The following is a 16,403-nucleotide window of genomic DNA, read 5'->3' on the forward strand; positions in this document are numbered from 1 at the left end:
AGGTTGGGTATTAGGAGAAAGTTCTTCGCTCTGATGGGGGCAGATCACCGGCACAGGTTACCCAGAGAGTTGGTGGAGGCCCCATCCCTTGAGATATTGATGATCAGGCTTGATGGGGCTCTGAGCGACCTGATCTAGTGAAGATGTCCCTGTTCACTGCAGGGGCTTGGACTAGATCCCTTCCAACATAACACATCCTACGATTCTGTGATTATTGGGCTGAACCACTTACTCAGGAGAGCTTAACTGAGCTCCCTTTGTAGTGGGTGTCTGTGAGCAAATTACAGTGCTAATGATCTCAGAACTTTCTCAAGTCCCTGTGATGCAGTGAGTTACATCGTCAGTTTAATGGCTTGTACATTGCTCGTGCTTTTGCAGAAGAGGTAAGGAAGACAGTGACTCGGTTGATGTAGTCGCTTGTGTCATGATGCCAGTTGCACAAAGCAGGTTTCTTCTGGAAAGGTTCAACCTTTATATCCTAAATCTGACAGAGTCACCATTTTCAGAGTACAGCAAAGAGGAAACATTGCTCAGAGTTCTCAGGAAACCTTTTGAAGTTGATGAATGTTTCATAGATTTTTTTTTACAATATGTATAATAAAATTTTGCATAATTCAGAAGCGTGCTATTGGATCTTGCAGCTTTTATTGAACTAGGAGTTCTTATAAAATGTATAAACAAATCTATCAAGCCAGTGGTAGAAGTACTGTGGGGTAATGTCTATTGGCTGCCTGAGACCTAAAATACTAGTGCAGGTTTTCAGTGTGTAGGATGGCAAATACATGGTGAGCCTTTAGAAACAAGTTTTGTCTTTAAACAAAGAAAACAAAAATAAATAATTTGTCATCATGAAGTTGGGAGCTGGTAGGGCATAAACAGGCACATGACCACAATTTAAATCAGCCTGCAGTAAATACTGCTTTCTGGGATTATCTTTGCCGAGCTACTGTCTTTTGTGAGCCTGTGGCTGCTTTCCCTGGATGGGGTTGGGATGTAATGAAATATATGCCAAAAATGGCTGAAATCCAAACAAAGTATTAGAAGAAATCCAAGTAAGCAGACTAGCGAGTCCCTCTTGGTTGCTGGTAAGAGCAGTGCTGAATTCCCTCAGGTCCAGTCTCAAGCCTGTGTTAGCTGGGGTGGTTGTGCAGGCCCAGGAGGGGCAGTGGGAGCAGTGCGGTTCGCCCAGCCGTTATGGAGAGAAACAGGTACAGCATCCTCAGCTGCTGGAAGATTGTATCCATATTCAGGCTCCTGGTGAGCTCCAGTTCTTCAGAAGTAAAGCATTTATACTTCATTTGTTTAATTTAATTTTCTTAAATTCTCATGTTTCCTGTTCCTGAGTGGGAGGTGGGTGTCCCTGAGCAGGAGTGTTCGTGCAGACACGAAACCAGTGGGTTTTGCCTGTGCATTTCATTACTTCCTGTGACATTCTTTGCTGGTTGTACTCGGTCCTGGTTTGCTTGGCTCTGCTGGGGAGGGTGCTCATGCAGGGGGGCTGCAAAGGGAGCCTGCAACAAGTCATCTACAGAGGCAACAACCGAAGCTCCCAATCACTGAAGCACAGCTGGAGACAGGGTTGGTTTTGTGCAGACTCTTCCACTCAGGTTTTTATTTTGGATTTTCCTTGTGTGGTTCATGGCATGTGATGGGTAGAGCAGCCTGACACAAGCACTGTAATGGATATGCAGTATTCACAAGTCAGCACTAGTGTGTGTAAAAGCGAAACATATCTCCTGATGGCTTGTGTCACCTCATGGTATGCTCAAACCATTGGTATGTTGATGGTAGGACCAAGGACTGGTAGAACAGAAACCAACCTTAGAGAAACTCATCATGTGAGCTTAGATGCATACTTGGATTAATGCACTAGCCTGAGCTGATGAGTTGCTGCTGTTAGAAGTTTTGAGGGTCCAGTCTGTGTCCAGGGTTCTTGTGTGGTGACTTTGTTTCTGCCTGCCAAGCTTTCCCAAATGTCACCAGTCCACGCCGGTGACCTCTCCCCTCCTCGCTCTGAAGTTGATGGCTCACAAGATAAGACGTGAGGGACAGAGTCCTTCCCACTGTAAGTGAAGATACGGTTCAAGACTGTCTGAGGAACCTGAATTGTACGTAAGTCTGTGGGACCACGAAATGCGTAAGGGGCTGGAGTATCTTGGTTGTGAGAAAAAGCTGACAAGAGAGCTGGGCCTGCTCAGCATGGAGAGTGAAGGCTCAGGGGAAATCTCAGTGTGTACACACACCTGAAGACAGGGTGCAGAGAGAATGGAGACAGGCTCTGTTCAGCCATGTCCAGTGGCAGAACAAGGAGAGAGGCACAAACTGAAATGCAGGAGGTCACCTCAGTGCTGACACCTGGTTCGCTGGGAGGTTCTGGGGTCTCCCACCCGGGAGCAACTTAAAAGCTGGCTGGACACGGTCCTTGGCAGCTGGATCTAGGTGGACCTCCGGAGCTCCTTTCCATCCTCAGCCAGTCTGTGACTCTGAGGTTTCACAGTGCAGAAGGGATGGTGTCACAGGTTAATGGGCAGTATTCATGTAACCCATTTTTTAAGGTTTGATGCCTCTTGTTGCACAATCATTAAATATTTGAGTAGGGATGAAAGAAAAGGAAAACAGAGGGTATTCTTTTACAGTGGGTAGTGAATGACTTAATTAAATTAGCTAATAGTCATAACTCTTCATTTATATCAGCAACTGCCCTTCCCACTGTGATCTCATAACATTCCACATGCTTAAATGTTGTAAAAGGTAGGAAATGTCTGTGCTACAGCTGTTAGAAAATTTAATAATTTCCTGGTGTGAAGGATGAACTTGGAATTTAAATGAGAAGAAAATACCCTAGAACAGACAACAAATGTGGTGTGAACTCCTTAGCAGTAAGCATCGCTTAGTACCAGGGAGACATCTCCTTTGCTGGAGATCTTGAGAAAAGAAATAAAGCCAATCTCTCTCAAGGACAACAGAAATGAAATTTCAGTGGAACGTGGTAGTGAAATCTCAAGGTGTCATCTGCCCCTGCTTAAACCCTTCTCTGAAGACAAGGTTTGGGATTCTGTTGGAAACACAGTGTCATCTGAATGCCTTGAAAGGATATCGGCATTCCTGTGCAGAACTGAGTTAGGATCTAAACTACTGTAAAGCAGAATACCCAGTTCCAAAAAAACCCAACCCAACAAAGTAAAATGACAACCAGCCCTAAAACCCACAAGCCAAGTAAAAGTTTGAGTGCTGCAGTGGTGTAGCCAAACTGATGAGTTCTTTGCTTTTCCTTCCATCTGCGCAGCTTGCGAGCAACACTTATCTGAAAAAGAATTTTCACTCTGCTGCTTTCCTTGCTGTGCTAATCACCTGTATCTGAAAATACATCTTCAGAATTGTTTTATTGTGACAGGTCAGCAGATAAAAGCTGGATACCAGGGGGTAAATGGCACTGACTAAGAGCCTTGCTTTCTGTAACCTAAGCAATATTCCAGAAAAAAACTTGTTTCATCATTGGTGTTAGGCTGAAAAATATTACTGGAAAATGAAGTCCTATACTTCATTGCTGGAGGTGAGATTTTGACTTACATTCTGGTTTTCCTGTCTCTCAGTTAATTTATGTGATAATTACCACCACAGTTGACTGACCAAAATCTTTAATGATAAAACTATAGGAACCTTGGCACCATGGGGAGAGGGAGCCATTAGTGTCTTTATGTGTGAGAGACGCAGGCACTGCTTTGCCTTCTCATTTTTTTTTCTTTGTCACATAGCAGAGAGATCTGCAGTGGCAATGGAAGTATCACAGCAGCTTTCTGCTCCGGGAGGCTGGGCAGCCGATGGGGCTTGTGCAGCCTTTCTGTGCTGCCGATTTCCCCAGTTTCTCATCTCTGTGCTTGCAGCACCACATACTTGAAGCAGGAGGTCAGAGCCTTGCAAGCAGATGCTGTTCTGGTGTAGGAACTTCCTAGGCACTCTGAAATACACGGCGGTGCAGTGATGTGCACAGAAGACATAGTTGGCCATGTTTTTATCTTTTTCATGCTTGATGACTTATGACCTAACAGTGCTGTGCTATATATTATCAGTAAAAGGTGATTTCCCAGGTTGAACTTAAAAAGGACTGAATTATTGATGCATTTTAAACAGGCATTAATGGCTTGGATGTGAATGTCTCTATTTAATATAACCACTAATAATCTGGGCCTGCATATGAAGGAGTATGGTTGGGTATTTTTCCCAGGATCTCATGTTTCAGTGCAAACATAGTTTATTATATTCGGCTTTTTAGTAATACTTCTTTATTTTTTTTTTTTTGGCAAATTTATTATAGTAGAACAGAATGTGTGTGCTAATTTCTGTGACCCAGGGATGAGTTGAATCAAAATGTTGTCTTGCTAATAGCTGAATGCCTACACATCAGAAAAAGAAAGAGAAAAGGATCTCTGAAAACACCGACCCATTGATACAGAACAGTAACATCACAGCTTCAACAACAACCATTCAGCACTGAGGAGTCTGCATATCTGAAGTGTCCAGAATTTCTGAGTATTTTCCACTGGACCTTAAAAAACACCTTGGTAATAAAAGCCTGGAATACATCTGAATATAAAAATATATTTCCTTTCACTTTTGGCTGGATCAGGAAGCTTATCTGCTGGAACATGGATCCCTTTTCGCCAAGTCAGATTTGTTTGTATCAACTTGGCTCTGCAGCCACTGGGGTCACCAAAACCCAAGTGCAGGAATCTGGAGTGGGGCTAAGGAGAGCACTGAAGAGGGTGGGAGTGCTGGGGAGGGCAACCCTGCTGACGGGGTAATTCTGTCTCTGGCCAAGGCACCACATTTGAACCTCAGCATGGTGTTAGAAAGGCCAGAAAAGTGCTGGTGCCCCCCCTTTCCCCATTCCTAGAGCCTTCTCTGTTAAAATGTTAAAAAAAGCTGCCACCAGCAAAGGTGGCGTTGAAATCAGGGTTTTGTGCAGGTAGTCTGGGCCTCAGTAGCCGGTGGTCAAAGCTGCTCTGAACTGAAGTTTGCTTTTCAGTTCAGCAATGCATTACAGCAGCTAGCCCATAATCGCCAGGGTTTCCAGAGCAGAGTGCCAGAAAGAACCGTGCACACAGACCCAAGCCAAGAAAGGCATCCTTTAAGAGACTTCACAAGAGCAGTCCCTTAGCTGGCGTGGGTTGGGCTGGGGCTGCCAGCAGCCTTTGTGTGACAACAAGGCATGAAATCTGCCTCCTGCCTGGCATCCTGGCTGCGTCTGCTCAGACGATGAAATAACAAGTACTGATTGTCAACAAATCTAACGTGCCTTATCTAGTTTATATCTTCTAGGAAAACTCTGCTATAACTCAGCTTTGCTCTGTGATGGTATTTATTTTTGTCCCTGTGTAAAAATAGACCACCTTGCTCTTAGGGAAGGTGTCCTGTCCATGAGGATGGGGTGCTGATTGTGCTACTAGACTGGTGTGTGAAGCTGGGGGACTAGGGAGCTGTTGTAACATCCCTTGGAGAACAGGTACTCTCTGAGTGTAGATTTTTGAGTAATAAAAGTTCTTATATATTATTTGGGGGATAGAAAAAGAGAAAGAGACTCCTTTGATGTAGTTCATTGATGGAGCCAGCAGCAGCAGCTGTAAGTGTGCTCAGTTTGTTCTTTGGGGATGCTCCAAATTGCCTTGGCATTTCCTAGCTAATTTCTGGTTGAAAAAACCCCCAAAAAAACAAATCCAAAAAGCCCAACCCCACCACACCCTAACAAGCTAATCCTCTACCAATGTCTCTTCCTTGTGAATAAAACCTCAGCTACATTTCCCAGCCATAAAATAAATCATACAGTTGCAGCATTTTTATTAAGCTGGAGAATGTGATACCTACTTCCTCCTGCCCTCCTCCTACCACCAAAGAAACAAGGGAAGGGTTATTTGAAAGAAGAGATGTACACTTGGTACCTTAGGAAAACATTGTAGTAAGGAGCTGGTTCTGATACATTCTTCATGTTCTCGCTGGGGTTGGCTACTTTAATGCTTCCTCTGAAAAAGCATCAAAGCCCGAAGGATGAAACAAAGACGGGGGAGAGAATAAGCTCAATATTGTTGGAGAGGAATTTTCTCCAGGCTGTTTTCACACTTCCTCAGGCAATAAGATTAAAAAAATATAGCAGCCTCCAACATGAAGCCCACTTCTTCAGGCTGATAAGATAAATCTAGACAGGCCAAGAAATCTTTATTTCTCTGAAAAGTTGTTGGCTCACGTCTCATGCTCATAGATTAAAGTAGAAATTGATCTTTGCTTTCAGCAAAGAAGAGTTTTTGTCAAGCATGGGTTAATGTACTTAGTCCTTGCTCTGGGAATGGTGTTTGTTTGTTGGGGGGGGGGGTGTTCCAGGCTTATACTAAAATGTCCCTTAATTCTGTTCTGAAGATTTTTTTTCCCAAGAAAGTACGGGGCGTTAATAAGAAAACATATACCACAAGTACTTTTCAGCTGTGTAACCTCTAATCTAATCTTATCACTTTAATTTGCAAGATAATGTATTTCCTCTCAGTGTTGGATTTAGAGTTATTTTTGAGAAGCGTATTATAGGAAAAGGAGATAGGAAACAGGACTTGAAACAGCAGGAGGGATTTTCTCCTCCTCTTTGTCTTCGTAGACATACAGAAGTAATCCTCTGGTGGGAGGGGTGCCAGGAAGAGTACAGGAATGTGTCTGTAGTGACCTTTGCTACTAAAATTCACATGTGCCTCCCGCACCTGTTCGGCAGTGCCGCAGCATTCCTGTGCCTGGCTTCAGAGAAACTGGGTAATTAAACACTGCTTTCATTGAAGGTCAGCTCTGAATTAGTAGTTCATTAAATTATTTGTCATGCTGGATGTTACTCCTGGTCACCAGAAATACTGAACTCAAACACAGAGCGGAGGAATCAAGTCAAGTCCTCGTGCTGTCAGCACTGGGGAGCTGTGTACCCCGAGCTGTTAGGGCACGCGGCCGGGAAGAGCCCTGGTGCCTGGCACAGAAGGTCTGTGTTTGCACAGGGCTGGGTTGGAGCTGGTGTGCTTAGAAACGTCGTGGCACTGTGCTGCTGCTCGGATTCCCAAATCCCCATGTAGTGGCATAATTGTCCTTTTCAGGCCCTGGAAAATGAGTCTGGGTTGCGAAGGATTTCTCATGTACTGTCACAGCATTTACACCAACTACAAAGAGGACCTGTGCCTTTTGCTTATAGTTTTACATGGTGGGAAGAGTTTGAGATAGAACAAGGTATGACTTAGATACCCCCAGATTTAAGGGTATTGCTGAAAGAAACCCAATTATGGAATGAGTAATTACAAATGACTTGAAATGCTGCACTGTGTTCTGAGTTGTGAACTTCTTTGCATCATGTTTTCTTGCAAGTGCACGGCAGCAGTGGGTGGCTGTGAAGTGCGACCTGTGTGCTCTGGCTTAGGGCCCAGCTCTGGGCTTCAGCCTTGCTCTTCCACAGGCACAGTAACCAGGACTTGCCTGTTGTCCTTCATGCCACAGCATTCAGAGGCAGACCAACTGATGGAGTCACCATCCCTGGAGGTATTTAAAAGGTGTGTGGATGTTGTGCCTGAGGACATGGTCTCGAGGTGGACTTGGCAGGGTTAGGCTGTGGTTGGACTCAATGATCACCAAGGTCTCTTCCAATCCAGGTGATTCTATGATTCAGCTGCAAAGTTTATTTTCCTTCGCAAATTAAGTGTGTCAGACTCCTGTTCTCTAGTTCCTTCAGTACCTGCATGGGGCTTCCATTTTATCATTCCAAAGCAGCTGGGGGCATGGATGTAGCCTGTGCTAAAACCCCATTGGCTTGCTCAGAACTGCTAGCAGCTGGAATGGTGTGTGCTCCTGGCTCTGCCTCCACACGTTAGTCCAAAGGGGCGCGCAGGCTTCGTGCCCCTCGGGGCTCATCCTGGCGTGGCCAGTGCACTTGTGAGAGGCAAACATCAGCCACAGGGGCATCCTCGCTGCCGCTGTGTGTGTCTAGATTAAAACCCATCAAAACAGCTCTTCAATATTTATCGTACTGTACATATAATGAAACCCTCGTATCAGTAATTGCTAGGAGATTAAACCTTTTCAAAGACACATTTAGTGAATACTAATGCCCTCCTCTTAAAAGAAGTGCTGGGGAGGGAAGGAAGAAGAGAGTCTTTCTGTGTTCAGGCACTGTGATACCATGGGAGACCCGGCTGTGTGTTGAAGGCATCCAGCAGCACAGGGGTTTTGTAGGTCAGGTCAGTCTACAGAGTCCTTCATGAAGAACAGTGGTTATGACATGGCAGTTCTTGTGAAGCAATTTGGTTCTGGACCTTGACCCGTTCGTGAGGGACCTCAATTCCTGGCGTTAGATGGACTCATCTTGCTGTTGTGTTGGTGGAGGCACAAGCTGCAATTTGTTTTTCTGTACACAAAGAATATGAGGTATGGATTAAATGACTGAATTTTTCCAGTGCCTTATGCTACAGTGTAAATATTCATGCAGTCCAAATGCCATGTGTCATTACATCCTTTCTGCATAACAAAAGAGAGTATGTAGAATAGGCAAGAGGATACGCAAAGAATGGCCAGGGATTGAGTGGTGAGATCAATAGATCTCATGCTGCTCAACACCTAACTTCTTTCTCTTTGGTTTCTTGAATAATGATAGGTGAATTTTATTAATTCATTTTCAGCCAAAGATATATCCACACACAAAATCAATTGCTTTTGGAAATGGTATCAAAGCAATGCAGGAAAGTGTATGGTAGCTGGTCAAGAAAGTGGGAACTTCAGAAGATACTGGCAAGATTTACGGAAGAGAGAGATTTTCTGGGGACTTTACTTGTTAAAGTTAATGTCCATTAGAAACCCCTAAGCTCTAAATTACTTCTAAATTAACTGTATCCTGTGAGGGTAAAATAAAAATCTAAGTTTTCATTTATATGTATTAAAATTACAGCTGAGATCCGTGGTTTTATTGAAGTGCCTCAATCCCATTAAATTGAGAGAAATTAGATATTTCGATATCTTTGTAGAAGAATCTTAAAAAATGAGGTTTATTAATGACAATTTAATGAAAGCGCTGCTGTCTGTGCTGCAACTGACAAAAAAGCCTGCAAACCACTGGAAGAATGGAACAAAACAGGACAGGAAGCAGTTCTGAAGATTTAATGTGTTATGAAATCAATTTAGGAAGTATTCCTATTCTGCTGTAGAATGCTAACAAAATGTCATTCACTTAAATTGGATGAAAGCAGATGTAAAACTGGAGAAAGATACGGTTTGGGATATGGCATGAAATTATTGTACAGTGCTTAGCACAAGAAGAGGTCATTGCAGGCAAAACCTTGGAAAAGATAAAATAATATTGCATTTTCAGAGCTGCCTTGGTGCTTGGCAGCTGTATAGGAAAAGCTGGGTGAACGGAAAGTGAACAGGGCATGTTTTCCTCTGTGTCCATAGAGGATACGGGCTGTTCAGGCAGGCTCATCAATTCTTCTGTCGCTTGGTGCTGGGGGCTAATTCTGCGCTGGTACGGTGTCCTCTCCATCTGCCCTGCTGAGGCTGTGCTGCAGCCTGGGACGTGACCCAGCCTGTGATTTTACATCTGCCACTCACATCCCATGGCTACTGGTTGGTGACTTTGCTTTAAGACAAAGGGGAGCAGGCAGCAGGTCCTTGAGTGTCTCATAACAATCTCTTACCTAAAAAAAAAATCCCCTGCTTTGCCCATGCCTGAAGCTAGCCCTGAGTACCGTACTGTAACAATGTAACTTGTGTATCTTGCAGCATTCTGTACAGTCTCTCTGTAATATGTGTACATAAAATTTTAGGTAAATGTTTTATCAAACATGTGTTTAGCTTTTTTAAAAAACAAAACAACCCCATTATTTTTTATTAAAATGTATCTAAAAATGATATAGGCTTGCTGAAAATTCAGAATGTCCTGGTTGAGAGTAAGTCAGCTGGCTGGCATCTGGAAGGTGTGCTGCTATAGTGAGTTCAGCTCTTCCCCTTCAGAGCTACTGCTGTAGATTAACCATGAGTGGTACTGATGTTCCTGATGTACGCTTATGTCTGCTTAAAACTCCTGAGAAATGCTTCTGGAAGAAGTTTAGGGATTACCTCTGTAGAAGACATTTCTGCTATGAAGTTTCCAGGAAATGTGGCTGTGATTAATCCATCTCTGCTTACACTGGAGCACTGTGTTCCCATACAATAAGCCTACATTTCCCTATGGTTAAAGACATTATTCTGTAGGAAGACATTATTCTCTGGAGAAGACAGCAAAAATACACCTGTAATGCTTGTTTAGCTGTAATGTTTTTCTGCTGTGCTTGCACTCATGTTTCCAAGAGTTGATTTGATTCTGTAACAATTTAAGAGATGTTTAAACTGACATCTTTTAATTAATGAGCTAGTAGCAGGAAAGGTCTTGTGACTTTGGAGTCCTAAATCTTGTGCTGTTCCAGAGTCTCACTAGAGAAGCTGAACATGGGTCGGCTCACCCCTGGTCGTTCCCTTCCAGGAGAGAAACTGTGTTTGTGAAGGCTTTAACTCAAAGCTCGTCTAAACCTGACTACCAGTAAACAGAACCCCTTCAATTCAACCAGAATGCAGTTCACATCGCAGTATCATCGTGACTGCAATGCCTACCTGGCAAGAAGAACAAAAAACCCACCCTGAAATGCAACAGCCAATGTGTGAACTTGTTGGGCACCAGTGTTCCCAGTCAGCATCGAGGAGCAATGGACCTGACCATGGTGTGCTGGCAAGACTTGAGTGCCTTTGACGGGATAGAATCAGATTTTTAAGGCAAGGTTTATAGCTAAATCTGGACTTTCACACATTGAAACTTCATTTCTCTGAGAAATACAACTGCTGAAGTCTGTGGTGAGTGGTGCAGACAAGGATGACTCAACAAGTGGAGAGCAAGGGCGTTGTGATACAACTTGGACTGCGGGGTGGAGAAGTCTGTGGGCTTGGGCCATGGGTAAAAAGATGGCTTGATTTATAATGAGGCCATTGCCAATGGAAAGATGGAAAGAGAAGTAGTTTCTATGGCTCAGCCTGTGATTAGTGTGGGGGTGCATGTTAAAATCATGACTTTGAGTTGGACTCGAGAACATTAATAAAAACAAAATTGTTCAAATAATTTGAGAAGAAAAATCCCTTCTGTGCTCAAGGTCCCTATTTAAATGTTCCTTAAAACAGCATTTCCCTCTTCCACCTGTGCTGCTGAGTTTTTAATACATCTATTTAAATGCAAATTTTAACTTTTGGTCTGCAGTCACACAAATGTTTGACACTGAAGTTTTTATCAGAAATGTAATTTTATATAAAAGCAGTAATGGAGTGGTCAGCCACAAGTAACAGAATGGTGCATTGCTCACCCAGTTTTAGAATGAGGGGAAGCATCCTGTCTAATATCATCTGATGAGCGTAATTGTTTCCTGAATGTGCCAACTTATTTGAATGCGTGTGATGCTAATGTATGAGTATTTGCTCATGCATCAAATCCTCCCTAAGGACTTCCACTCCTTTCTGTCCTTGGGATTACCAGGATGGCAGTCCTGGTGAGGTGTTGTGCTGTATCTTCAGGGAAGGGAGGCTTTCTTCTGGCGTAGCATCATTCTCTTCCTCACCAGTAGGCTTACTGAAAGAGGCTTTACTGGGTAACAGGATGTTTTGCCAGTGTGATGTTGAATCAACTGCAGATTACTCATTAGTTGTTGCTGAGTGTGTCATTTGTATTTAATTTTTCCCCCTCGCTCACAGACACTGCTGGCCCTCATTAGTACCCGTGTCTGGGGTTAGGGTGGCCAGCAGCCATGGTGTGTCTGCCAGGACCACAGCTGCTGAGCAGGGCTGCAGCTGCTCATAGGGACTGAGCTCCAGCTGCAGCCGCCGAGGTCACGTTTGCCAGAATTGTTTTCCTGTCTGCCTTGATATGATTGATACAGCAGTGTTGAGTGGGGAACAAATCAGTCACAACAGCATCAGACCACGAGTGCCTTTGGCTCATGGCTTGGTACAGCTCAATAGTGGCACTGCCATGGTCATACTAGCCACGGGTTTTGCTTTGGGAAGCGTTATGAAGCCTTCTTGTCCCACGTGAGCGGTAGGAAGAAGTTTCCCAGTTTGTGCTGGCTGGTCAGTCTTACAGGACGTCACAGAACATGGTGTCAGCAGGGAAAGGAGTGTTATTCCCAACATTGACACTTGAGAAATCAAGAGTTTAGAATGTCTCAACTCATCCATGTTAAATAGCAATGTATGCAACAATGAGCAAACTTATAGCACGCTTATATCAGCTTAATTCTAGTATTAAGTGAATGTAGGAGACTCTTTTCATTTTGCTTATTGTTTAAAATAGTTTTCATATTACCGTGGTGAGGATAAATATAAAATGTTCGATATTTTATTGTACCAGCAGTTAAAGAACAGAACATGCCTTGGGTTCTGCACGTTCTGCATTTTACGTTCCCTAGATGCCCTTGTCATTAATTACATACTTTAGGTTCCAAATTAGAGAGGATCTGAGCAGCACTGTGCTGCATTTTCATTTTCATCGTGTCCGTGTACTCCCCGAATTTGGATGGGTGACAGAGTATTCCAGAAGACTTGCACAGTATCGAAGCCATTTACAAAATAACAGCAACACCTCAGGTCTGCGGAGCGGTGGGATTCCTGTTAGTCAGAGAGCAAGTCATTTGTAAAGGAGGAGAATCTTTGCATTCGAACCGAAAGTTATTTGACTGCATTGAGACTCTGGAGAAATTATTTCTTACACACTCTGCTCAGAAAGTTCATTGCTGCTCCACCTGCTCACTGAGATCATTGTGGGGACTGTTTTGCTGCAGTTCATCTCCCCTCATCGGTTTCACTCTGCTCTGGTAAGATTTGTTTATTCGCTGATGGTGAGGTTGAAGTGTGCTGGATCATTACTCCAGCTGTTCAAGGTTAACCAACTTGCTATGCTGAAATGGCTTTTTATGGACCACATTTTAAGGTTTTGCTTCAAAAAATAAGATTTGAGTCCAGTCTTCATCATACTTTTGAGGAGATATTTCCTCTCTTTCCCCTTTCCCCCTCAGTGTATAACTATGTAGGAACAAATTCATCTTTTTTTATAAATCCCTACATGGTTCCTTTCTGCTTTACTCATGGGCACGGCCAATGAATGTCCTTGGTATCTATGTGGGTGCTTTATTTTTAAAATGCTCATGTAATTTGCCTGACACTTGTGTTTAAGTGTTTGTATACTGAAAAATAAATATTTGTATATGTAGAAATGCCACGCTAGTGGTTTTCAGCCCAAATTCTAGTCAGTGTTTTTTCCTTAAGCATTAAGCAGGTTTCATTGCATAGTCATATGGGTTTTTCTAATAAATTTAACGCTGGAAATCAATTCTGAACTTTATCAAGATACATATTCAGTGTGACATATGGACAGATCAAGTTTTCTGTTACAAGTTCTGATTGCTGTCGGCCAGCCAGCCCTGAGGAAGTTTCTCTCTGTGAGTGCCAGCCCCTTTTTATGTTTCCATCGCTGTTATGGCCTTAATTTCCAGATGCTATCTTCACCTCTCTGGGTGTTGAGAGTTTACTTGTTCTCACAGTCATCAAAGTGTGTGATTACAGACTACCAGTTCAGATTAGAGTCCTGCAACTGCAAGTACCTGTAGCACCAGGAGTGTACCCTGCATCTGGGGCAAGACCGGCTGCCTGTGGTTTAACAAGGCTCAGTGCTGGGTCCTGCCCTTGAGTCTCAGCAACCCCCAGCAGTGCTACAGGCTTGGGACAGAATGGCTGGAGAGCTGTCCGGCAAAGAGGACCTGGGGATGCTGGTTGACAGTGGGCTCAAAGTGTGCCAGCAGCGTGGCCAAGAGGACAAGAAGGCCAACAGGATACTGGCTGGTGTCGGGAATGGTGTGGCCAGCAGGACCAGGACAGTGAAATGAGATGAAATAGCCTCAGGTTGGACCAGGGCAGGTTTAGATTAGGATGTTAGTGTTGTCAGGCACTGGAACAGGCTGCCCAGGGAAATGGCGGAGTCACCATCCCTGGATGTATTTAAAAGATGTGTGGATGTGGTGCTTAGGGACGTTGGAGTGCTGGGTTAACAGTGTGATTCAGTGATCTTAAAGGTCTTTTCCAACCAAAATGGTTCTTTGATTTTATCTCCTGATGTCCTCGAGGATTTTCAGATCCTGTATTGTTCACATAAGCCAAGCCAGGACACCAGATTTAATCCAATTACTCTTTTTGACCCTCTTTGCCATGCTTTGCCTTTTAAATTACCTAAATTGTCATCTTAACTTTTATTAAATTCTCATTAATCATTTTGCTCATGGTGTCTGTAGAGGGGATCGAAGCGGGGGAAATGTGGCTAAAGCCAAACCAGTGTCATAGCCCAGATGAAATCCAGAAAAAGAGGAATCCTGAGGCAGAGACAGAACTATTTTTATTAGCAGTTTATCCCCTCATGGTGACCTAGATACCTGTGCTGATCTTGGGGAAAGGGGAAGCATGTTATTACCAAGCAGTGAGGGAAGCTGTTAGTGCTCATCTTACACTGTGGAGGAAGCAGAGGCAAACATGAAATGCGGTTTAAATTGGCAACAGGGAAGGGGAGCCTGCATGTAACAGCTTCAAGCTGTAATGCAGTGTTTCAGTCCTCTTTTAAGATATTTAATACATATTTGATCCTCTGCATTTTTTAAAGACTTGTCAGTATTTTATTTCAGACACGGGAAGTATGGGCAAATAGTCTGGTAACAGCGACACATCTACTGCCTGCTGTATGAAATGGGATCGCACGGATTAGGTGTTAAGGTTCGGATGCAGATTTGTGGTGCTTGATGCTGTGCCAACATGCCATTCAAGTTTAATTGCTCAAAGGCATCCACATATAAACAAAACCACTCACTATTGGATGCAATTCACAGATGAAATTATTTTCAGCCAGACCGGTGGGTCAGAGCCAGAGTGCTCTTCATTCCTGCGCAGCGCTGAAAGTTAGGCCTAGCAATTGTCAGGACTGAAAACCATTTGTGAACTCCACAGTGTCACAAGGATGTCACACCCTATGCGGCTGAAGAATGATGGGTTGGCATTTATTTAGAGTAAGGCAATATGTGCACATGGAGATGTTAATCACGTCAATTCCTGGATGGAAACACTTCTGCAGAGTAGTATCCTTAACTCAGACTTAGGAGGCAGGAGGATAGAAGTAGGATGTTTTTTTTCCTCCTTTAAAGCTTTCACAAAGCATTGCTGGATTTATGCCCTGGTGGCAAAGCTGAATTATTTTTATTATTGTTACACTTTTGCTACTATCAGCTGGACTTAGTGGAAGTCCACTTGGTAGGAAAAGAGCCATCATAAATACCAAGAGGTCTGAAGGAAAGCAATTCTTAGAGTAAAATCTAAAAAATAAAGCATTTACTTTCACGTCAGTGTTAGCACTGTCATTGCTCTAACTCTGAATTTGGTGCCATCACTCATCTGAGATGCTGATTTTACAAAACTGTCGCTAAGAAGAAAAAACACCCAAAGGTGACTAAGTCCAAATCTTCAGATATCACACAAATGTTTGCTATTTATGCTGTCCATCTGTTTGTGTTGCCGTGCAGATAATCAATAAACACTTGTGAAAAAATTACTGTTGCAGTGGAGAAGTCCAGCATTTGGTCCAGCTCAAAATTCCTGCAGCACCCTGTGCTGACAGCTCGCTGTGCAGGGCTGCATTCGTACAGTCCTCTACCGATGCGAACAGATGAGTATTTTCTAATAACTGAATAGTCAAGAGACTTTGATTGAAAGCAAGAACAAAACATTTCTGTCCAAAACTCTGTGTTCTTGGACAGAGTGGCACCCAAGGGCTGTGCTGGGTGGGAAGTGCTGCCTGCTGTCAGTTGTACTGACGCTGATTTTCCTTGTGCATCTTAGTATTGAGGTTTAGAAGAAATTCAGTTCTACTTGCTGGATGCTGTTGAGGTTTGGAGGAATTTCGGTTTTACTTGTTTGGTGTGGAGCAGTTTTACAAGCTGTTGTGTGGAGCTCCTATTATTGCACTTCATGTTTTTCTTTGGCCTTTCTCTTGGCGTTTTGGGCTTTTTGAAGGGGTGGTTTCAGTGGGAGGTTGGTACCGTCTTCTGGGGAAAGCAGAGTGCACAGATGATTAATGTGTTATCACAGCTAATCAGAGCTACAGCAGTACTTCACACGTCTGATTATCTCTGTTTGTAGTAGGGTTATTTTCATTAGGGAAGCAAGCCCTAATGCAAACTGTAATAATCGATTAAGTAGATTACTACATACAATTGTACAGATGTAGGTTGATCCTCTTTCTGCATGCAGAGGAGAAATGGTTGCTCTCACGAAAAATAAATTCTATTTGAGCAGGT

This window comes from Gallinula chloropus, assembly GCF_964237585.1.
Source record: "Gallinula chloropus genome assembly, chromosome: 15".
In the NCBI taxonomy this organism is placed as follows: domain Eukaryota; kingdom Metazoa; phylum Chordata; class Aves; order Gruiformes; family Rallidae; genus Gallinula; species Gallinula chloropus.